At 41.1% G+C, this 25,529-nt stretch overlaps 1 protein-coding gene across 2 annotated transcripts in view; it reads right to left on the bottom strand.

The window, feature by feature from the left end:
• Positions 1–24,133, bottom strand: part of NFE2L2 (NFE2 like bZIP transcription factor 2) — a 104,168-nt gene extending 80,035 nt beyond the window's left edge. The window contains exon 1 of one of the 2 annotated variants that reach the window (XM_089915991.1): positions 24,004–24,133. The gene's annotated coding sequence lies outside the window, so the exon portion shown is untranslated. The remainder of the gene's footprint in view (positions 1–24,003) is intronic. The other variant, XM_022570100.3, reaches the window with a different exon arrangement.
• Positions 24,134–25,529: the final 1,396 nt, after the last annotated feature.

Here is a 25,529-nt window from a genome sequence, read left to right as displayed (position 1 = left end):
AAGAGCCGAAAATATGTCTTCACCATCCGTAAAACACAGCAGCAATCCTGCTGGTCAGATGACAGAGGAGGAGGCTATGGTGCAGGCCTCTGGTGCACGGAGGCGGAATGGGATTCACCTGAAAACTCCTGACAGATACTCTCCAGTGTCTCTTGCTTCAGTGCCCTGAGAAAGGATTAAGGCTGATCCATGCCAACCCCGTCAGTGGGCTCATCTAACTTGGCAAGCATACTGTTGTTGACAGCTTCCAGGTGTGTGTTTTCTTAGACATGGATTCCATGCAAGAAAAATGCAATTCTTTTTTTTTTTAACATCTTTATTGGAGTATAATTGCTTTACAATGGTGTGTTAGTTTCTGCTTTATAACAAAGTGAATCAGTTATACATATACATATGTTCCCATATCTCTTCCCTCTTGCGTCTCCCTCCCTCCCACCCTCCCTATCCCACCCCTCTAGGTGGTCACAAACCACCGAGCTGATCTCCCTGTGCTATGCGGCTGCTTCCCACTAGCTATCTATTTTACGTTTGGTAGTGTATATATGTCCATGCCACTCTCTCGCTTTGTCACAGCTTACCCTTCCCCCTCCCCATATCCTCAAGTCCATTCTCTAGTAGGTCTGTTTCTTTATGCCTGTCTTACCCCTAGGTTCTTCATGACATTTTTTTTTCTTAAATTCCCTATATATGTGTTAGCATACGGTATTTGTCTTTCTCTTTCTGACTTACTTCACTCTGTATGACAGACTCTAGGTCCATACACCTCATTACAAATAGCTCAATTTCGTTTCTTTTTATGGCTGAGTAATATTCCATTGTATATATGTGCCACATCTTCTTTATCCATTCATCCGATGATGGACACTTAGGTTGTTTCCATCTCCGGGCTATTGTAAATAGAGCTGCAATGAACATTTTGGTACATGACTCTTTTTGAATTATGGTTTTTTCAGGGTATATGCCCAGTAGTGGGATTGCTGGGTCATACGGTAGTTCTATTTGTAGTTTTTTAAGGAACCTCCATACTGTTCTCCATAGTGGCTGTACCAATTCACGTTCCCACCAGCAGTGCAAGAGTGTTCCCTTTTCTCCACACCCTCTCCAGCATTTATTGTTTCTAGAGAAAAATGCAATTCTTGTTGCCAAGGTATTTAACAAGTAAACAAGTTGCAAAATGCTAAAGGGGAACATAAAGATGTCTCCAGGCTTCCCACTGGCCTCATCAGGAACTGCTTGTCTGCCACTTCCCAACAATTCTGCTGTAGATAGGGTGTGTTTTATCTCTTTTTCTTAATAAATGTTTGAAAATTTGTTCTTTTTAAAATTTTATTTATTTATTTATTTTTGTTTGTGTTGGGTCTTCGTTTCTGTGCGAGGGCTTTCTCTAGTTGTGGCAAGAGGGGGCCACTCTTCATCGTGGTGCGCAGGCCTCTCACTGTCGTGGCCTCTCTTGTTGCGGAGCACAGGCTCCAGACGTGCAGGCTCAGTAGTTGTGGCTCACAGGCCTAATTGCTCCGCGGCATGTGGGACCTTCCCGGACCAGGGCTCGAACCCATGTCCCCTGCATTGGCAGGCAGTTTCTCAACCACTGCGCCACCAGGGAAGCCCTGAAAATTTATTCTTATACGTTAGGAGCCAGCACTGTATACCCCAAAGGCGCCTCTCATTTAATTTGTGGATTAAACAAATAGCATGATTCCCATTTTAAATCTATAAAAATAAAGGAGTCCAGGAGATTAAATAAATTGTTCTGCATCATATAATAAGTTATTAAAACTGTATTCCTAACTTGTAATTAGGTATCTATTCAAGTACCTATCCTCCACAGAGAACCCGTGGTCTTGAAGTCTCACTTTCTACAGATCAGAACCATTAACTGCAACCTGGTCAGGCTACCAGTTTTGGACACATTTCCACAGGGCTAGCCCTGCCTCGAGAGCAGGCAGCCCTCAGCTGCTTCTTATTCTCTACCTTTTAAGTATCCAAAGGATTTGGTTATTCCATAGGCCTCTGAGATAAATGCTTGATTATCCTTTCAGGATTTCAAAATTGTTCTTCGGGGACAGCCTAACCCTGATTGCTCAATTTTGCAGGCAGAAACACAGATTAATCATCACTACGTGAGTTCCTTTTTACGCTATCTGAAGTTTCTTGGATGGCTTTTCAACTTACGTAATAAAGGGGTAGACTATTTAATGTTTCTTCTGCAAATGGCATTTTCTAAGTGTATTTCAAATTCTAAAAAAAATTTTTTTTTTTACTGATGAATATAAATTTGAGTTTCTTAAAATTTAATGAAGCACTTTACACAAAGAAAAAGAAAAAAAGTTGAAGGGCTAGTTATGAACAGCATCTGACACACACTGGGACTGAGCGTTTTGTAAGGTAAAACATTATGACGCTATGGTATCTTATCACTAAAAAGTGCTCCATGTGGGGCAGCAGGAGGGAATGAGATGGTCCTAAGAATAGAGTCATGAAATCTGCCTGCCTCTGTAAAAGACTAGGAGCTACTGGGTGCTCACCAGCCAGGTGAAGGTGGAATGAGAGCTACACATTCTGTTAAAAACATTTTTTTAAAATATAGTTGTCTTTTTACAAAAGGAACACTTCCTCGTACTTCAAATAGAAAACATGACTAAGGAGAGAGGGGAAGAGAATAAAAAACATCTTAATACCACCACTGATTACTAATTTCTGCACTGGCTTTCCATAGTTTTGGGAATTAACTTCTAAATCAAGGGAGGAATGAGAATTACCCTTGAAAATACCTTACATCGCTCAGTGTCAGAGAATGTTGCTTCCTCAGTTGAGCCCTTATGAAGCAGTTGTGTTAATAAGCCATGTTATTTAAGTCTAAATAAACAAATAAAAATAAAAGAATCTGTTAATACTAGAAGCACGTTCATCATGACCAGATACTACAAATATGAACAGTGCACGGGACCAGAAATGGATCAAATTTACATCAACTTTTTCGGATTAACTTCGGGTTAAGTTCAAGCTAACTGAAAGGCAGGTCAGGCAGAAATCATCACACCATTTAAAACATTCTCTCTTGTTCTCCTCCTCCTCCTCTCTTTCTTCCCTTTCCCTCTTTCCTTTATTCTTTCTCTTTTGCCTTCTACCTTTACCAAATTTAGGTGAATCCTCATGAAGCTGAATGCAAAATGGTGTGGTGCTGCTGTATTAATACATTTGTATCTACCCTTCAATAACTTTTAAAGTTACAAAAATACGTACATACTAATTAAAAAATTCAACTAGTACAGAAAGTATAAAATAAAAAGTAAAAATCTTCTCTTTCTATTCTCGTGTCTTATTCCTTAGCTTTCTTTCCACTTGAAGAGATGTAGGCAAGACCCAGAGTTGGGTTGGGGGTGAAATCAGGGGGTGTTCCTTTTTGCACTTTTATAAACTGTGTCATTTGTGAGTGGGTCTGACCTAAAATCATTTTAGTGGGATTTGGAGAGCAAGAGGAGATTAAATGCATGTGCTCATTCTACCATTTTGAGTTAGGAGCCCTTTAAGGGCTTTTAAAACCACACTTACATTCACACATTTATTTATTTTACAAAATTGGAATCAATTGGTTGATTGGTCACCTGTGTTTGTCCTTAATAAATTTTAAAATCTTATCATATGAATAAATATTTATCTATTACAGTACTTTAAATATAAATAGTACACATTATATGGATGTATTTATTTAACTAAACTTTTATTGTTGGCTGCTTAGGTTGCTTTTACTATTTCTGTATGATGAACATAGCTTGGATGATCTACCCAGTAGCTCAGTCTTTGCATTTATGCTTGATTACTCCCTAAGGATAGAATTCTAAAATTGAAATTCGTCACCAGAAGATACATACATTTTTTCAGGCCTTTGAGTGTATGGGGGCACCTGCTGTTCTTACATTTTAACTGTGTAGTCTAGAAGTTAACAATGAATTTAGCTTGTTTTGTAGGGTGGGCCACTACTTCAAACTGCTTTCATGTCAAGATCTGCCTCATCTTTCTACGTGGGAGTTCCTACCATCAGGCTTATGGAGGTGGAAACATAATCCTCTCCTCCTATAAACTGGAGTGAGTCACTATCAGCTTTCCTTCCTCCACCCTTACTGAGTCCATACATACCCGTGCTTTTTTTTTTTTTTTTTTTTTTTTTTAAGAGGTGGAATTCAGCCTAAGGGATCCATTGGAGTGGAATTGGAAAAAAGCATCTGTTCTAGGTCATTCTTGCTTCCAGGATGGAATTTACCTCATCTCTTAAACAAAGGCATCTTAAGATAAGCTATTACCCTAAGAGCTAACTTTAAAAATCTTAACCAATATAACAAAGTAAAAAACATCTACACAAGTCTTTGAAACTATTAGCAGTAAAAATGGTTATTATTTTTTTAAAAGTAATGACATGAACTTGGGATGGACGGTTATTTTGTCAGTTAGATCAATGTGGACTCTCTGACACCTGGGTAGATTCCCTGCCTGATTTGTGTTCCTTCCCATTTGCACACTGGATGGCTTTCACAGAACTTTTCAGAACATAAAGAAAACCCAGCACATGGGCATGCACACACACACCCACCACCTACCCACACTCCTCTTTCTGTTTGTCTTGCTATTGCTACTATCACACCACCAGCACCAAAGTCTAGCAATGGTTTTAAAATGTGTAATGTGGTCATTATGGCTGGTCACGGCACTTACTAGGTTAAAAAGCAAAGGAAAAAAAAAAAAGCAAAGGAAATATAAAAATGAATTTTCAAAATCTGTAGTGGCATATACTGCTTTAAACATAAAGCACTTTCACACATCCGATGCAATCTTATAATTCTCCTATTAAATAGTTATTAAGACCCCATTTCACAAATAACAAAATTGAGATGGATGGAGGTTTAAAAATTCCTCAAGACAAAGCTTGGAGTTATCTTCCATTTCAGTCCTCTCTCCTTCCTGCAGGTGCTGTGCCCAGGGATCTCATCCTACCGAAATTGCTCTTAATCTAAGGAGGAAGCAACAAGATAAACTGATCACTCTCTAGGGTTAGGGATTTTATGTTTCTTCTTACAAAGCCATGACATTCTGCCTCCATCAGGACCATGGACTGTTTGATCAGGCTCCTACATTTCGTAATTACTACATGACGAAATGGAGAAAGTGATGCCGATTTACTTTTCTCTACGACTAAACTCGTGGTCACAGAAATCTAGGATGAAATGTTCCAGTAAAACTAGTTCCCACAGTAGGTCATCTTACATTCAGCTAATTAGGGATTAATTTTCAGGAGATTCCAGATAAACAGGGTAATTAGAACTTTGTAAAACACTGCTGTAATGTCTTAAATGATCCCTACCAGAGATCTGTTTTCTCTGAAGTGGCTAGAGGCACTAATTTGCTCAAGTTGAGAACTGGTATCAGGACAGAGACATCTACCTCATTCTGAAAGAGTAAAGAATAGAGAAAACACCAGACATTCCACTTAAAATGGTCAGGTTTACAAGTTAAGGTACCCAAGAAATGCAAAGAATGTAACATGGTTCATAATCAAGGACTGTAGTCAGATTAGTTTACAAAATTGTCTTTTGGGGAACATGTAGATATTTTTCCATAAAAACCTTATATTTAGTGACTAGGTACCAGGTTCATCCATAAAATCTGTCAAGACTATATTGAGTCTACGGGACTTCCCTGGCGGCCCAGTGGTTGGGACTTCACCTTCCAGGGAGGTAGGATCCCACATGCCTCATGTCCAAAAGGCCAAAACATGAAACAGAAGGAGTTGTAAAAAACTCAATAAAGACTTTAAAAATGGTCCACATCCGCAGTGGTTGAGAGTCCGCCTGCCGATGCAGGGGACACGGGTTCATGCCCCGGTCCGGAAAGATCCCACATGCCGCGGAGCGGCTAGGTCCGTGAGCCATGGCCGCTGACCCTGCGCGTCGGGAGCCTGTGCTCCGCAACGGGAGAGGCCACAACAGTGAGAGGCCCGCGTACCGCAAAAAAAAAAAAAAAAAAAGTGGTCCACATCAAAAAAATCTTTTAAAAAATAAACTATGTTGAGTCTAAAATGGCACTTTCAGTTTCCCAAAGATTCCATCCTTATCCTAAACCCTGTGGAAGCGTGAGTGAACGCTGGGAAATTGACACTTGAGACCCACTGAACCCTGAGGGGGACTGTGGGTGGAGGTGGGCCCCTCGGAAGGATCAGTAGTTCTCAGATGAGCATAAGAGGAAACATATGCTACTTCTGGGAAATGACCCAGATGAAAGGGCCATCAAAAACAACAATAGCTGTTCATATATCTGAGTTCCAAGTGTCAAATCAATGGTTAGTGATTGAAGCACTTAGGTTTCTTTCTAATTAAGTTAAATTCCGTTTGTGTTTCCTATGAAAGGGACTCTTGTATTTCTTTCCTCCCTATCCCATTCAGTCATCAGAACTTGTGTTGGACACATAGCTGGTGCCTACAAATACTCGCTTCATAAATTGAATAAGAAGATTAACTAAGATGACTGGCAAACCTTGGTGTGATGGATCTTTGCAAAGAAAAATTCTGGAGGCAAGTGGAGATGATAATAAGAGGTTTGTCTAAGATCTGAGAGGCAAAGCAAGGGTGGGCAAATGGATTATTAATGAGCATTCACACGAAAGAGTAAAGGGAATCAATCCACAGCAAAAGCTTCACCACTAACGAGAAGCGAGGGCTTTAGGCATGTTATCTCACCTCAATGTCCTCATTTATAAAATGTAGATAATAATAGCAATTACCATATAGGGTTATTATGGAAATTAAGTAGGACAATACATATAGAATAATTAGAAGAGTGCCTGGCAAATAAGAATTGGGAGAACCGAGGGGCAATTGCTCCCAGGTGCATCTGTGCAGATGGTCAGATCTCTAAGGAACCCAGAAACAACAGACATAAAGGGGCCAGGGGACCCCTACAATGTATATCAGTCTTGGCCTTATCACTGTGAACTAATTAAGGACCAGCTAAGACACTCACCCTGTTCCAGAAGCCTTGGCACTATGTAAGATCCTGAAATTGTATAGCATGGCTTGGAAATGACCATTTCAGTATGACCTGAAAGGACCAGTGTTATTTTCCTAAGGACCCAGAGATAAAGGGACATGAAGTAAAAATTGAGCTGAATAATAAAAAAGTCATATTTCACAACCCACTTCAGCTATTATTATTAGGGAACCAAAGGATATATCGAAATGTCAAAGGAAAGAGCAGGGATTCAGGCGCAAGGCAGTTGAGAACAATTTTGCTCTAGATGCATTTTTTTGTTCTAGGGACCACCCCGTAATTTCTAAAGGAGGATCCTATACAGAGAAATCTGGTTGTAGGGAGTTTGTTTCAAAACCTCCTTTGTATAATACCTTACATCAGATTGAGGCATCAGTTGTTCCACATGAAAAAAATTGCCTGAAGTGGTTGTGCCTCTAAGTGGGGAGAGGTAGGGTGATGGAGCTTGTTTAACCCACCTAGGAGAACTCGCTTTTTCCTCAAGCCTTTTATTTACTTTTTCCAGTTTTATTGAGATATAATGACATATATCTATACAAGTTTAAGGTGTAATGCATGATGGTTTGACTTACATATATTGTGAAATGATTACCACAATACGTTTAGTCAGCATGCATCATCTCATGTAGATACAATCAAGGGAAAAAGCAGAAAAAAACTTATTTTCCTTGTGACAAAAACTCTTAGAATTTACTCTCTTAACTATTTTCCTATATATTATACAGCAGGGTTAACTATAGTCATCATATTGTACATTACATCCCTCATACTTATTTATATTATAACTGAAAGTTTGTACCTTTTGACCACCTTCCTTAAATTTCTCCTCCCCCCGCTCAACCTGTTCTGGTAACCACAAGTCTGATCTCTATTTCTAAGAGGTTTTGTTTTTTTTTTAAGATTCCACATACAAGTGAGATCATACAGTTTTGTCTCTCTCTGACATATTTTACTTACCACAAAGCCTTCAAGGTCCATATTATTGTACATGGCAGGATTTCCTCTTTCTTATGGCTGAATAATATTCTGCTGTATATATATATATATATATATACACACACACGCACACACAAACACACACATATATATAATATATCTCACAACTTCTTTATCCATTCATCCACTGATGGACACTGAGATTGTTTCCATGTCCTCAAGCCTTTTAGAACAATATTCCATACGTGACCACACTTTCTTAGATTGGATAATAAAACTACAAATCTTTAAAAGTATTCTAACATTCACATTTACTCACCAAGTCTAACCTTGGGCTTCTTTTCATTTATTTGAAAGCAGATCAATTCTTGCTATAAGTTTTGAAAAAGAACACAGTGCTCTTGCAAAAATGATGACATTCCAAGAGGTAGGGTAAGGAAGAAGAGGCGAAGCAAGTGCTTGAAGTGGACTGTTGCCATTAGGGAGGTGTGGAATCTGGAAAATCCCTATCACAGAAAGTCATATTGAAAAGAGGTTCAGTAAAATTCATGGTTTGTAGCTCCATGTTTTACGGTATAAGAACTGGCCTAGGTTAACTGTGTTAGATATAGCCTCTTGGCACTCAGCTTCATTTTCACCAACTTCTATAGATACCCCATTGCACAGCATTATAGGAGTTGGAAGGCTCAAAACTATATTTCCTACTTTTCATCATATACAGAAATCAGTATCAGATGAATTATAAATCTAAATGTCAACAGTAAAACAAGCTTTCACAAGAAAACGTAGGAGAATACCTTTACGACCTTGGAGTCAGTAGTCTTAAACTGGATACTCACAAAATAGACCATAAAGGAAAACCTCTGATGAACTGAACTACATCAAAATTATGAACATCTTCATCAAAAGACACTACTAAAGGAGTGAAAAAACAAGCTGCAGAGAGGCAAAAGGTGTTTCCAATGCATATACCCAACAAAAGACTCATATTCAGAATAAAGAACCACAAAGAACAAGAAAAAGTCAGACAAGCCAACAGAAAATTGGGTGAAAGACTTGGACAGGCGCTTCATGGAAGAGGATATCCAAATGGCCAATAAATATAAGAAAAGGTGCTTCACTTGTTAGACATCAGGTAAATAAAAACTAAAACCATAATATAATTTCCATACATCGCATTAGCCTTTCAACAGAATGGCTAAAATGTAAAAGATGGAAAATATAAATTTTGGTAAGGATGTGGCACATCCATTACTTTGGAAAACGGTTTGGCAATATATACTTGAGCTAAGTGTATGTATCTCCTATAACCCAGAAATTCCATTCTTATATATCTAACTGAAATGTATACATATGTTATTTTCATAGCAGCACTATTTGTAATAACCAAACTGGAAACAATCCAAATGTCCATCTGCAGTAGAATACATAAATGTTATATTCAGCCAATGGAACACAATACAGCAATGAAAATGAAGGTACAATTGCTACATGCAACATGGATAAATCTCACAAAAATAATGCTGAGTGAAAAAACTCAGTTATAAAAGAGTACATATCATATTATTCCACTTTGTATAAGGTTCAAAAATAGGCAAAATTGCTCTATGATGTTAGAAGCCAAGATTGCAGTTAACTTCAGGGAGGATAGTGCTTAGAAAAGAGCATAAGGGGTGCTTCTGGGTGATAGGAATTTCCATCTCCTCATCTGGGTGCTGGTTACATGGGTATGTTCACTTTAGGAAAGTTCATCAAGCTGACTAATTGTGATTTGTGCATTTTTCTGTGTGTATGTTATACGTCAATAAATATTGACTTATAGCTAAAAAACTATGACTATATAAACTAGATTTTGCCAGTCAGATATAATGAAGTGAGATGTAGAATGTAAAAGGAAGATGGGTGCTATTTTCCCTGCCTGTTAGTTTTCCCTGTTAGTTGCTGATGTGTATGCTGTATTAGAAATAATTTTCAGTGGCTAGGCTTTCTCTGCCTCCATGTTGTCACCACCTCCATTGGTAAGAACTGGCTGTGGTATTGGCAGTGGTCTCCATAGCTTTCTTTTTTTTTTTAAATTTAACTTATTTTATTTTATTTATTTTATCTTTGGCTGCGTTGGGTCTTCGTTGCGGTGTGCAGGCTTTTCTCTGGTTGCGGTGAGCAAGGGATAATCTTTGTTGCGGTGCACAGGCTTCTCATTGCGGTGGCTTCTCTTGTTGAGGAGCAAGGGCTCTAGGCACGTGGGCTTCAGTAGTTGTGGCACAGGGGCTCAGTAGTTGTGGCTTGTGGGCTCTAAAGCACAGGCTCAGTAGCTCAGTAGTTGTGGCACATGGACTTAGTTGCTCCGTGGCATGTGGGGTCCTCCTGGACCAGGGCTCAAACCTGTGTGCCCTGCATTGGCAGGTGGACTTTTAACCACTGTGCCACCAGGGAAGTCCTAGCTGTCCCTTTCTTTTGATTATACTCCCAGGTTCACACTGGCTTATCTATCCAAAGCCCTGCACTGCTGACTCAAGTTTAGCTTATGGTCCAAGGCCAGTATCATGTTATTATTAGCCAAAATTTTCCATGGATTGAGGTAGACTTGTAGAAGATTGAAAAATAAAACTTTTCAGCCATAAGTAAGAGTTTTTACCTGGCCCTCCAATACACAATACCTAATACAACAGCTTAAACAGCATAAACAATGAGAATCAGCAGCCTAAAGAAAAATGAGCTAATAAGTGAAGAGAGATTATTGAATTGTGGAATTGTACAGTTAGAAGGGACTTAGAAATTGTCTATATATACGAGGAAACCGAAGCTCAGATATGTACCCAGGCTTCTAGTCAGGGCTTATTCTGAATACTCTTGCTGCTCAAGGTGTGGCCCTCAGACCAGCAGCATCAGCCCCAGCTGGGAAACTGTTAGAAACGCAGAATCTCAGGCCTCAAGACACGCGAAATCAGAATCTGCATTTTAACAAGACCCCCAGGTAATTGGTGTGCACGTTAAAATTTGAGGAGATACAGGCAAAAGCACCATGGGCTCTTGTTCTATTATTTAAAATCTTGCCTAAATTATATTGCATAGAAAAACCTGATCTCTTTTGGGCAAGACCTGTATTATTACAGGTCTTAGTCTAATAGATTATTTTGAATAGCTGGATTAAAGAAAAAGACAAGCTCTCTCTAATGATTTCTGGAAGAAGAGGGCATCTATTTGAGCTGGGTTAGTTTTTAATGTTCCCATGCAGATTTTAATCCACTAGAAAAATTAATAGCCTATTTGGTAGTAGCATGTCCTGCAAAAATAAGTGCAATGAAATGAAAGTATTTAAATGGATATTTAAACTATGCAGTCAACAGTGATTTAGTTTTCAATTACACAAAGGTAATTACACTAGAATCTACCTCGTTCACCCTTCCGTGAGAAAATGCTGGAGTGTTGTAATAAGTTGATGCTTTCAGACAATGAGTGATCTCCACTCCTTGTTGGCTAGGACCTGAATTCATTTACTGTAAGCAGTTTAGGGTGTATGCAAGAATATAAATGATGGAAACATCCTTTGTGACCCTTCTGACAAAGGAAGTCTCATCACTATTAAGGGTGCATGTGAGGTCACAGGCTCTCAGACTGGGGAGGGCTCACACGGCACGCAGATTTGGCTCGTGAGAAAGGAGCGGGACTGTGGCAAAGGGGAGTTCCCCAGCTGGGCTCTTCCTATGACACTGGTTCTCAAAGTTCCAGTGCAGAGGGCTTCTGGGGTTCTGGTCATGTTTTATTTCTTGATCTGGGTGTTGGTTTCATGAGTGTCTTCAGTTTATGAAAATTCACTGAGCTGTTCACTTATAATAAATACACTTTGCTATGTGTATGTTATACTGCAATAAAAAATTCAAAAGTGCAGAAAGTTACAGTTACATAAGAGCAGATTTCTCTCCTCTCTCCCTCCTATTCAGATGCAGGTGATCTATGTTCCTTACTTTGAGAAACACTGCATAGAGCAATCCAGGGGCTACAATCAGGGAAAACTGATGACCAAGCTTCATTTACCCAACATATTCATAGAAGTGGATAAGTAAAACCAAACAAGCTATAATGCCTAGTGCAGGGTGTAATATTAATACATTCTTCTGGTCTTCATAACATCCTTGAGAGGACAATATTATCTCCACTGTACAGATGAGGCAAATGGCACCCATAGAGGAGGCTGAGCCAAGAGGCCATGTCAAGTCTCCAAGACCAAAACCTATCTTATTCTCACCAGCACCACTGCTGGGCAGCTTGAAAGAGTAAATAAGTCACAAGGACAGCCTGAGGGAGTGAGAGTGACAGAGAAAGAACACTGAATTCTTCGCCAAGGTAGTGGATAGTCATTAAGGGCAGACTGCAAACAGGAACCTCTGGTCTTTTTAGAATCTTCTGGTAAGTAGATGGCAGTTTCTCAGAGGCAATGCCCTAAGGCCACACTCATGGGATCTCTAATTACCTGGAGAGGGTCCTGGACCATGTCCCAAACTTGGCTGAATATCAGAATCACCTTGGGAAGATTTGAAACATACAGATTCATCAGCTCTACCCTAGAGATCCAGATTCAGTACGTTTGGGATGAGGCCTAAAAAAGCTCTTTAAATACCACCCCAGATAGTCTGATGATCAGCTGGGCTTGGGAACCACTATTGTAGTCATGGCTGACCACATACAGAGTTAGACCTGAACTGACCTTGGTAGTAGTTCATCACAAGCCACAAGGGGAAAGCAAAGGGCCCATTATGGTTGCCCTCAAGCTGAATAAATGTAACCAAATGTCAGGCCAAGAAGCAAAGCAGAATAAAAGGAACCTTGCTTCCATCTCCGGGCTATTGTAAATAGTGCTGCAATGAACATTTTGGTACATGACTTCCTTATGGTTTTCTCAGGGTATATGCCCAGTAGTGGGATTGCTGGTCATATGGTAGCTCTATTTGTAGTTTTTTAAGGAACCTCCATACTGTTCTCCATAGTGGCTGTACCAATTCACATTCCCACCAGCAGTGCAAGAGGGTTCCCCTTTCTCCACACCCTCTAAAGAAGATGTGGCACATATATACAATGGAATATTACTCATCCATAAAAAGAAACGAAATTGAGCTATTTGTAATGAGGTGGATAGACCTAGAGTCTGTCATACAGAGTGAAGTAAGTCAGAAAGAGAAAGACAAATACCATATGCTAACACATATATATGGAATTTAAGAAAAAAAAAATGTCATGAAGAACCTAGCGGTAAGACAGGAATAAAGACACAGACCTACTAGAGAATGGACTTGAGGATACGGGGAGGGGGAAGGGTAAGCTGTGACAAAGTGAGAGAGAGGCATGGACATATATACACTACCAAACGTAAGGTAGATAGCTAGTGGGAAGCAGCCGCATAGCACAGGGAGATCAGCTCGGTGCTTTGTGACCGCCTGGAGGGGTGGGATAGGGAGGGTGGGAGGGAGGGAGACACAAGAGGGAAGAGATATGGGAACATATGTATATGTATAAATGATTCACTTTGTTATAAAGCAGAAACTAACACACCATTGTAAAGCAATTATACTCCAATAAAGATGTTAAAAAAAAAAAAGGAACCTTGCTATCATGAGATGGAAAAATGTGGCTAGTTTAGGCCTGCAAATAAAAGCCCTGCACCTGTTGTGTCCCAGGTATTACACTTAACTAGAATTCTTCCCCCTAGCCTGTTCACAAGGAGAGCATCTAAAGGTTTAAAAAATTTTTTTAATTTTACCTTTTTAAAAAATTGAGATATAACTGACATATATTAGTTTTTTTATATTATATTAGTTTTTAAAAGTATTATACAAAGGGAGTCAAAAGGTACAAGCCTCCACTTATAAAACAAATTAGTCATGGGTATGTAATGTACAGCATGGTGACTATAGTTAATAATATTGCAAATAAAACATAAAAGTAAAGCAATTTAATATCTGACCTCAATATGAAATACTCGGTCTAGGCTTTTACTTTAGAAATTTGAAAATTGTGAACAGAGTAAAAACAGACTTTGCAAAATTTCAGGAGACAGTATTGCAAAGGTGACAAGATCCAAGGGCACCTTCCCCCACCCCAGCAATCTGAACTGGTTTATTGTATATTTAAATTATGACCTTGAACAACCTAGACTTCCATTTGACCCCAGTGCTTACTGGTGAAAGTACAGAGGTGATTATGTGCAGTCAATAACTTCCCTATCTCGTCTGTCAACCAGAATAAATAGCTAAAACTGATAAGTTGATAAAGTGCTTTTTTTTTTATTGGAGAGTTAATAACTTACTCTAAAGTAGACTTTAATTACTGGACCTTGCTAACAACTGACATATGAATTAATTACTTTAAATCACTGCCAAGTTTAATCCCCATACAAGTTTAAAGGAGAACTTCACAGCACTCAAACCTAGGGGAAATATTAATGATATAAATGATAGAGCACAATTAAATCTATTATTGATTACTATAAATGGGAACAAAATACAGTGAACAATAAAATAAGCCTACAATCAGAGCTAATCAGATTTATGAAAACCATCTCAATTCAAAACATGTTCTCATCCTAAATCCTTGTCTCATTTGAGGAAACAACCCTTGTTACTCATTTATGAGATTAGAGTCCCATGTTTTATTTCTTTCCACATGTGGAAGTGGGGTAGAGATCTTTTAGCCAAGAAATATATTCTGGGCCTGAACACTAGATAACTGATTGATCCCTATGAATTTTATTAAAAAGTTAATATTACTCTTCTGGATAAAAGAAAAAAAAAGAGGGCAAAAAGGGGGAAATTAGAACACGTACCCAAGAGATTAAGGAAATCCTTTGTGTGACCTCAGTTTCCCAGTTTATCTAGTTTTCTGTTTTCTGTCTGGGTGAAATACCTCTAATGGGAAAGAATGTTTTAGCTGCAAGTAGAATTTTCTAAATGGCTCTAGGGGAACAAAACAATTGTTAAAATGCTTCTATTCCGAACTTTTTGATTTAAAAGTGTCATAGTAACCAGAGATGTGACCTACTACTTATCCTTTTAGAAAAGAAATTATAGATATTAGGAAAAAACGTATTATAAAAACTCTTACACACACTTATGGTCAGTTGGTTTTTTTTAATTTTTATTTTTTATGGTCAGTTGGTTTTTTGACAAGGGTTCCAGGATAATCCAATGAGGAAAGAATAGTCTTTTCAACAAAAGGTTTGGGACAACTGGATATCACATGCAAAAGGATATAATTAGACCTTTACCTCGCACCAAATACAAAAATTAAACCCCCAAAAGCAAAGACTGAAATGTAAAAGCTAAACCTATAAAAGTTTAGAAGGAAACCCAGGCATAAATCTGTAACTTTAGTCAATGGCTCATTAGATATAACACCAAAAGTACAAGCAAAAAAAGAAAACAGATAAATTTGACTTCATCAAAATTGAAAACTTTTGTGTTTCAAAGGACACCAGCAAGAAACCTATAGAAGGCAAGAAAAGATTTGCAAATCATATATCTGATATGAGATTTGTATCTAGAATACATAAAAAAATTTAAACACAACAATAAAAAGACAACCCAATTTAAGAACAGGCAAAAGATCTGAATATACATTTCTCCAAAGAAGATATACAAATGGCCAATAAGCACATGAAAAGATGCACAATATCATTAGCCTTCAGGAAAATGACAATCACAATCACAGTGATTTCCCTCACACCCACTAGGATGGCTATAATAAAAAAGACAGATAATAACAAGTGTTGGTGAGGGACTGGAGAAATTTGAACCTTCATGCATTGCTAGTGGAAATGTAAAATGTAGCCAATTAGGAAAACAGTCTGGCTTTCTCAAAAGGCTAAACATAGAGTTACCCTGTGATCCAACAATTCCCTTTTTAGGTATATAACCCAAGGTAAATGAAATCAAATGTCCACACAAAAACTTGTACACAAATATTCATAATAGCACTATTCATAACATCTAAAAAGTAGAAACAGCTCAAGTTCCATCAACAGATAAATGGATAAATAAAATATGTTATATTCATACAATGGAATATTATTCAGCAATAAAAAGGAAGTGCTGATACATACTGAAATATGAATGAACCTTGAAAACATTAAGCTAAGGGACTTCCCTGGTGGCGCAGTGGTTAAGAATCCTCCTGCCAATGCAGGGGACATGGGTTCAAGCCCTGGTCCGGGAAGATACCACATGGCACAGAGCAACTAAGCCCATGCGCCACAACTACTGAGCCTGCGCTCTACAGCCCACGAGCCACAACTACTGAGCCCGTGTACCACAACTACTGAAGCCTGCGTGCCTAGAGCCTGTGCTCTGCAACAAGAGAAGCCACTGCAATGAGAAGCCCACGCACTGCAACGAAGAGTAGCCCCTGCTCACCTCAACTAGAGAAAGCCCAGGTGCAGCAATGAAGACCCAATGCAGCCAAAAATAAATAAATGTTAATTAATTTTAAAAAAAGAAAAATTAGAGAAAGGGCTGAGACTACCAAAACTTTTTAGAAATCCTGACAGGATTTTAAATGGATTTTTATTTTTCACCATCCTGGGATGTGATTTGGACCTAACTAGCTGTCAAATAAACTTAGAATAGTAATTTTGAAGAACTGTTCTTCACAATGGGCAAATAATACATTGTTGGAGCCAGGATTACCCCTGACATTTGTGAAACCAAGGGAAAGTACAAATGGAGGTCTGCATCCCATGTCTAACTATGTAAAATTATAAATAAAATATGTTCTATTTTCCTAATTTGATAACTCTATCTTCCTAATGATCTGAAGACCAAGTCTGAATGTATAATTCTTGAACTCCTTGGAGTCCTGCAATAGGACATGGAGGCACGGGGTGAGCTGGGCCCCAGGCTGAAGCTGCCCCTCTTCTCTTCCCACCCCTGGCTCTGATGGAGAAGGGCCCCTCCTGCAGAAGTGTATATGCCCCGGCCCAAACATCCACACTGTGCACATCCCCTGGTGACCTTCAGGCTGAGGAGTGTACTAGTGGCATGGTCTGTCCTTGAGAGGATGGGACCGGGAAGGAAGTGTAGGCAGGCCTTGAAAGTGAGCTTGGGGCATTTGGGCAAGGAATTCTGAAATGGTCCAAGGTACCCAGAGTGTGGTCTAGAGGGAATCAATGTGGGTTCTGAGAGGGGTACAGCCAGGGAGGGTTAGAGCAGGGCCCTCTAAAAGCTGAAAAGCTATATCAGCAGGAGTCCAGACCATTCTGGAATGTGATAATTAGCCTAAAACACAGAATCCTGGCACATACCTCAGGCCTGCTTTAGCAGGAGGAGGGAGGCCAGATCAAGCTTGTTCAGACAGGGAAGATGGATCATGCCTCACTTGCCCTGGAGGGTTCACAGAAGCTTATTGATTCCTGGCAAAGCAGAACAGCCCAACCTGGGAGAGTCTGCCCAGATTTGAATGCTGGTTTAGTTAATGATTTAAAGGGGCATTCACCTTTTTATTTTATGGGGAAAATGTCTGGAAGATTCTGGTGTTATTTTTATCAGGGCCACTGAACTCTCTGTTTGTCCTTGTAGTGAGAGCCCTGCTACCTCACCACCGCTGTTCTCATAGCACCAAGGACCCATCAGCCCTGCTTGTCTTCCTCTCAGCTTGTTACCAGTGCTGATGATTTCAGCAATAATCCTGATAAGTGCCCTTATCCCCTTGGTCCTTCATCCACTCCTATCTTTGTACTCTCCATGCCAAATGAAATCCACCACGTGCTTTCTGTTTCTGCTGTAAAGCAGAAGATGTTGCTGCGGACAATTCAGAAATCTGATCCAAGCCAGTGTCAGCTGACTGTTCCAGCTGAGCCCTCACTACCAACAGGCAATTGTCTGATTTTTTCAATCAGGACAGGTGTTTCCCCACCACATTTTCTTGATCTTTCCTGCAGTCCCACCTCCTGCAATATCACTCCCATCTTGCTTGACAGAAGAGATCAAGATTCTACAATGTCAGCTTCCTCTTTCTGATTTTTCTCTGCTAAGAAATATTTAAACAAGATATTTCCTTTTCTCCTTCCCTTTCATTTCAGAGGAAGAAGGGAACCCTTTCCTTTCTACGTTTGTCTTCTTCTTGGGTCGTGGAGTCTGTGGATTCCTACTCCCTGCAAACATACATGGTCCCTTCTCTGTTCTATATCCTTTGTTTCTTAGCATGCTGGTTTTCTTACTTACTCTTCTTTACATCAAAACATCCAATTCCTTGGGCCCTCTTCTACTCCTCCGCACCCCCCGCAGTCTATCAGCGCCTTCCTGGCTCACTTCTATCACTATTGAGCCTAGGTGCCATTGCCCGTCACTTTGAACGTTTTTTCATGGCATCATCAATCCCCTTGCCCCTTGGTCCTTCTGCCCCATCGGATCTTCCCAGCAAATTCCAAGTCTTGGATCAATCTACCACCAATTTTCTCAGCTCTTACCATTAATAACCCAAGTTATTAAAGAAAATCATACAATTATGTGGACTAGTGCCAACAGCAATTTTGGTCTGTTACTTCAGTTATACTCTCAAGAGGTAATAATTCTTATAGTTGTCCTTCCTTGCTTAATTCCCTCTCTTACTTCTCTTGGTAATAAATCTAATCCTATGGCATTCTCAATTCTACACTTTCACTCACTGTCTTCCAATCATTTCTTTCCTTCCCTTCCCTACCTCCCTTCTTCCCTTCCTTCCTCTCACTTTCTCTTTCTTTCACATACACCAATACCTGGGATGTACCTTATATTCTTCTTTCTTTTCTCTTCTACCCCAATCTAATCAGTAACCACATCCTGTTTATCTTCCCTCCAAAACATTTCCTAAACTCACCCTCTCCTCTTTATTTTGTCATTTTCTTAGTTCAGGCCTTCACCATCTCTGCCTGGTCTTTTTCAATTGTCTCCTAAATGGCATTCACTTGATACTAGCCTCATCTCTCTCCAATTCATACCGAATAGTCTTCTCAGAGGGATAGTTTCTTAGGGAAGGGAAGGGTGAGTTGTGGTTGGGGAGGAAGGAAGAGTCAAAGGAGAGCGAGACCCAAAATTTGGAAGCCAAAGAAGGACACTGAGGGGAGAATAGAAATGCTTCCATTCAAACCCTCTCCTCTGTCTCTTCATAAAAATTTCAGTCAAATCTACATTGCTTACCTCTTCTTTGTGGAGCTGACTTGCCTTTATCTGGCTTGTGTTCAATTATTCTTCATTCATTCACTTATTTCTTATTTAACAGTTATTTACTGAGCTCCTACCATATGCTAGGTGCTGGAGGGTGAACAGTGATCCAGACAGACACAGTCTTGCCTTGAAAGCATTTATAGTCTAGTGGGAGAGCAGACAAATAAAACAAACTAAAATGCGATAAGTGCTATGACATGAGAAGGTTATGGGAGTGCCTGGAAGGCACACATCAAAGTCAGGGGTAGGAGGGAGGTCAAAGAGGATTTCCCTAGGGAGGTGGCATTTAACTGGAGACCACAGGAATGTGGAGGAATTAGCCAGGTGTAGGGAAAAGATGGAGAAAATCTTCTAGGAATGTGAGAAAGTCCAGAGGCAAAACAGGGGATGGTGAGCCCAAGGAACTGAAAGAAGAGGGGAAATTGTGGGAAATAAGGTGGGAGAGGTAAACTGGGGACAGAGCTTAACTTTAAGTCAAGTTTAAAAGTTTACACTTTATTCTAAAAGCAATGGGAAACTACAGACGGTCTTTTAGCAGGTGAATGACCTGATAAGATTTATGATTTTGAAAGAATATGTGACAGGATGATATGTGAAGTATTAATGGAATGTACTCTCTCTGCTCATCTCTCTCCTTGGGCTCTGAGTTACCAGCCTGCACCTGTCACCTCACCAACACACACTCACCAGATTCTTGTTAGTAGAGTGAAAAGCACATTGGAGGAGGCAGTCTGCTACTGAGAGAGACCAGACTCCACACTACAAAATTCAAATACAAAAGGTTCTGCACTTTAATTCAGAGATTAAACTAATGAGATTAAACAATTCACACAAATGCATAAATGTGAATTTATTTTTTTCCCTCCGGGCTGGGAGGGGAGAAGAAATGACCTGGCTTGGAAAGGGGATGTGTTGGACAAAAGGAAGAAACGTTCCTGGATTGCCTGCTGGGGTTGCAGGAAAGTGGCTGACCCTTTGAGAGGTGAAGCTACATGGGACCTGCATGTGTACCCAGCCAACCCATCACCACCCATCAGAGCCAGCAGGGTCCAAAACCTAGAGGGCACAGGGGGCCCTGCTCATGTGGAGAGGCTAGAAAACAGCAGCGTTAGCAGCTGGCGCCAGCATGCGGACCACCCCAGATGAGACTAAATGGGTAGTTTCCACTCCATCGCCATATGCAGCCAATCAGACATGAACCACCATCCCCTTCTCCACTTCCCTTGGGTAGTCAACCCAAGGAGACCCAAGAGTAAGAGGCAGGAAGAGGGGAAAGAAGGTCTGAAATTGAATTCTAAACTGAAATACTTATATAATCTCAGTTTCTGCCAAATCACTGAATTTACTTGAGAGAATCTAGATTAAGTTGCCAGGAAGAAGGCTGGAGGTTCAGATTGAGACATTAAATTGACTCTAGGAAAAAATGTTTCGTTTTTGCATACCTGAGTGTTTGGAGATTCTTGTATCTGTGAAATTCCTTGCTTGTTACAATCACATGGCTACTGTGTGGGCAATGGTTTGAGAGGAAGAATAAAAACAGAGACACCAGGGTTAGGTGAGGCGTGATGGTGGCAGAGAGGAAGGAGATAAGCGAAAGCATAAGGGAAATAGAATCAAGAGTTCATGGTGACACAGTTGGACATGAGAGATGATAGAAAGAAAGTAGTCAGGATGATACACAAATTTCTGGCTGCATAAATGAGTCCAAGGTAGTGCTTTCCACTCAGGGGAAATTCAGGAGGAGATACGATTTGAAGAGGAAATTAGTTAAGTTTAAGATGCCCATGGAACTTATAGGTGGGGCTGACTAAAAGGTAGCTATCTGGGTCTGAAGCTCAAGAGAAAGGTCTGGTGTAGATAGTCATATCTAGGAGCATGTAGATAGTGCCATAGATGCCCAGGAAAGAGAAAGTATCCAGAAGGAGGACATGCCAGAGGCTGCTTAAGGTCAAATAAAGAGAGAACTGAAAAGTGTCCCTTGAATTTAGATGCATGGAGATCACTGCTTATCTTGGAGAAAGTGATTTTTATAAAGTGAGTAGAGACAACTTCTACAAGAAGTTTAGCTGGCAAGGGGAAGAGAGGGCTGTGGATGGAGGGGAATGCGGCTTTTTTTAACCTGAGAAGGAAGGAGCCAATATGGAGGAAGAGGTTGACTATAAAGATAAGAGTGAGAAGGAATAACTGAGAGTGAGGTCAATGAGAAGTCAGGAGAAGATGGGATCCAGGGCACAGGTCAAGAGATCGGCCTTAGATGGGGAGGAGAACCTTTTTTATAATAAGAAGCAGGATGGGTAAAGATGCAAGTAAGTTTATAGGTTGCCATGGAAAACTGAGGCTGCTCACATCTGATAACTTTTACTTCCCCTCACCTTGATAAGTGGGAAATAAAATCACAAACAGAGAATGTAGAGAGGGCAGGCATGGAGGTTTGGAGAGAGGAGAATTCTTGACATAGCCCCTCTGGGGACTCAGAAAGAAAGAGTAAGCAGGTCAGGGGAATGTGATAGGATCACAGGCCACACCAAAGTCCCACCTGATGTTGCCGAATATGAATTTAGGGCGTCTATGTGAGTATGTGGCTTTCTCCAGCAGTGTCCAGCAGCCCAAAGGAATGGTCAAAGCAGACAACTGGATTCAAGGTATATGTTCTAAGTCTTGTCAGGCAGATGAAACAGAAGAGTAATGGAGCAATAGAGTTGAGGACACTGGTCAAAGGCTAACGGTATGAATGAAGCATGGTCCTTCCTGGGTAGAGAAGGAAAAGTAGACAGCTAGTGGATGATAAATAAGGAGATAGAAAAAACCGGAAGGATTCTACTTTTGGAAAACTGATAGAGTGACAATAACCAAGTGAGAAGAATTGGAGGAATAGAAAGTGATAGGTTCAGAGGTGTTGTGGTTTCTTTCTTTTTCTTTCTCTGCGCTGGGCGGCTTGCAGGGATCTTAGTTCCCTGACCAGGGATTGAGCCCCGGCCATGGCAGTGAAAGCGCCAAGTCGTAACCACTGGACCACCAGGGAATTCCCAGTGCTGTGGTTTCTCGATGACAAAGTCTGGGAGTGACCATGGGATTGAGTGATTGAAACAGAATGGAAAACGTAATTGGAGATGGAATCAAGGAACTGAGAGGTCAAGAATGTCTCATGGGGCTTCCCTGGTGGCGCAGTGGTTGGGAGTCCGCCTGCCGATGCGGGGGACGCGGGTTTGTGCCCCGGTCCGGAAGGATCCCGCATGCCGCAGAAAGGCTGGGCCTGTGAGCCGTGGCCAGTGGGCCTACGCGTCCGGAGCCTGTGCTCTGCAGCGGGAGAGGCCGTGGCAGTGAGAGGCCCGTGTACCACAAAAAAAAAAAAAAAAAGCCTCATGGACATACCAAATGGGCCAGATTATTGGCAGAATTTGGAATGCAAAGGAATACTGTGGGCCAATTGCCAATGACTTCAATAAATAAAGGGTATGACCAACCAGTCAGAAGATGACAGCTGGAGTAGAGAGTGTGGCATAATGGCTATGTTGCCTGGGTCTCAGAGGACAGAGAACTGAGACCCATGGAAATGGGTGTGTATGACAGAAAGGACCTGACCCGGCAGCCTCCACTTGTGAGAGCTGCAGAGGAAGCACTGTGCCTGGGGTAAAGCCAGCTTTCTAAGGAAAGAGGATGGGGGTATCTGGGGCTTTGTTGATGATGCAATTGGATTCCAGGGGTCACAGAGGAAAAATGAAGGAGAAAAGGGAGGAGTGGAACAGAGTCAGGTATAAGGATGACCGTTCCTAAGAGGATAACTCATTGAAAGGGGCTCTCTCTTGGGCACACATCAGGGATATCAGGGGTCTGAGGGATGGTGGTTTGGAAGCTACATTGATGCAGGAGAATTAATAGGTCAGACCTCTCAGGATTCAGCTTTGTCCTGGGTGTGTCACACCTCCAAGATTCATGGGTGTCTGGAAGGAATGAGTTGGGTCTTGACTCCGGGAAAAGGCTAGAGTTGAGGGCTGCTTGTTGGCAGTTCTGGATGGTTTGGGATGGTATGACCCTTGTGACCTATGTAAGCCGGTGGCTGGGTGATACTCAACATCCCAGCTTTCTTCACTCCCTCATATTCTGCACTATCTCAGTGCCTCTATGCCTGTTCATTTTAGGGCTTGGTTTTGTTTCTAAACTTAGAGCCCAAGGAAAAGCATTCAGTAACCTTAGAGCACCTGGAGATGTTTTGGGAAAAGCAGATAGCCTGACTCATCATAGCATTAACTAATTTCAACCCAAGGAGTATCAAAGAGTACTCCTTCAAGGAAAGATGCGGTGTTTAGAGTAATTTCCTAGAATGGTTGCTTTCATTAAAAAAAAAAAAAAAAAAAATTTTGTTCAAGTTGGTGGAGTAGAAGGATGTGCACTCACTCCCTCTTGCGAGAACACCAGAATCACAACTGCTGAACAATAATCGACAGGAAGACACTGGAACTCACCAAAAAAGATACTCCACATCCAAACACAAAGGAGAAGCCACAATGAGAAGGCAGGAGGGGCGCAATCACAATAAAATCAAATCTCATAATTGCTGGGTGGGTGACTCACAAACTGGAGAACACTTATACCAGAGAAGTCCACCCACTGGAGTGAAGGTTCTGAGCCCCACGTCAAGCTTCCCAACCTGAGGGTCCAGCAATGGGAGGAGGAATTCCTAGAGAATCAGACTATGAAACCTAACGGGATTTGATTGCAGGACTTCGACAGGACTGGGGGAAACAGAGACTTCACTCTTGGAGGGCACACACAAAGTAGTGTGTGCATCGGGACCCAGGGGAAGGAGCAGTGACCCCAAAGGAGACTGAACCAGACCTACCTGCTAGTGTTGGAGGGTCTTCTGCAGAGGAGGGGGGTGGCTGTGGCTCACTGTGAGGACAAGGACACCGGCAGCAGAAATTCTGGGAAGTACTCCTTGGCGTGAGCCCTCCAAGAGTCTGCCATTAGCCCCACCAAAGAGCCTGCAGCCTCCAGTGTTGGGTTGCCTCAGGCCAAACAACCAACAGGAAGGGAACCCAGCCCCACCCATCAGCAGACAAGCGGATTAAAGTTTTACTGAGCTCTGCACACCAGAGCAACAGCCAGCTCTACCCACCACCAGTCCCTCCCATCAGGAAACTTGCACAAGCCTCTTAGATAGCCTCACCCACCAGACGGCAGACAGCAGAAGCAGGAAGAACTACAGTCCTGCAGTCTGTGGAAGAAAAACCAAATTCACAGAAAGATAGACAAGATGAAAACGCAGAGTGCTATGTACCAGTTGAAGGAACAAGATAAAACCCCAGAAAAACAACTAAATGAAGTGGAGATAAGAAACCTTCCAGAGGGCTTCCCTGGTGGTGTGGTGGTTGAGAGTCCGCCTGCCAATGCAGGGGACACGGGTTCGTGCCCTGGTCTGGGAAGATCCCACGTGCCGCGGAGCGTCTGGGCCAGTGAGCCATGGCCACTGAGCCTGCGCGTCTGGAGCCTGTGCTCCACAACGGGAGAGGCCACAACAGTGAGAGGCCTGCGTACCGCAAAAAAAAAAAAAGAAAGAAAAAAGAAACCTTCCAGAAAGAGAATTCAGAATAATGATAGTGAAGATGATCAAGGACTTCGGAAAAAGAATGGAGGCAAAGATCGAGAAGCTGCAAGAAATGTTTAACAAAGACCTAGAAGAATTAAAGAACAAACACCTAGAAGAATTAAAGACAAACAAACAGAGATGAACAATACAATAACTGAAATGAAAACTACACTAGGACTCAATAGCAGAATAACAGAGGCAGAAGAACGGATAAGTGACCTGGAAGACAGAATGGTGGAATTCACAGCCACGGAACAGAATAGAGAAAAAAGAATGTAAAGCAATGAAGACAGCCTAAGAGACCTCTGGGACAACATTAGCATTATAGGGGTCCCAGAAGGAGAAGAGAGAGAGAGAAAGGACCTGAGAAAATATTTGAAGACATTATAGTCAAAAACTTCCCCAACATGGGAAAGGAAATAGCCACCCAAGTCCGGGAAGCGCAGAGAGTCCCAGGTAGCATAAACCCAAGGAGAAACACAGCGAGACACATAGTAATCAAACAGACAAAAATTAAAGACAAAGAAAAATTATTGAAAGGAACAAGGGAAAAACAACAAATAACATACAAAGGAACTCCCATAAGGTTAAAGAAGGGAGTGGCATGATATATGTAAAGTGATGAAAGGGAAAAACCTACAACCAAGATTACTCTACCCAGCAAGGATCTCATTCAGATTTGATGGAGAAATTAAAACCTTTACAGGCAAGCAAAAACTAAGAGAATTCAGCACCACCAAACCAGCTCTACAACAAATGCTAAAGGAATTTCTCTAAGT

Source organism: Delphinapterus leucas, chromosome 8 (genome assembly GCF_059928025.1).
Source record: "Delphinapterus leucas isolate spDelLeu-1000000601 "Yukka" chromosome 8, BTC_Dleu_Yukka2, whole genome shotgun sequence".
NCBI lineage: Eukaryota > Metazoa > Chordata > Mammalia > Artiodactyla > Monodontidae > Delphinapterus > Delphinapterus leucas.
Note: the sequence above shows the minus strand (reverse complement) of the source record. Positions and strands in the feature narration are given on the sequence as shown.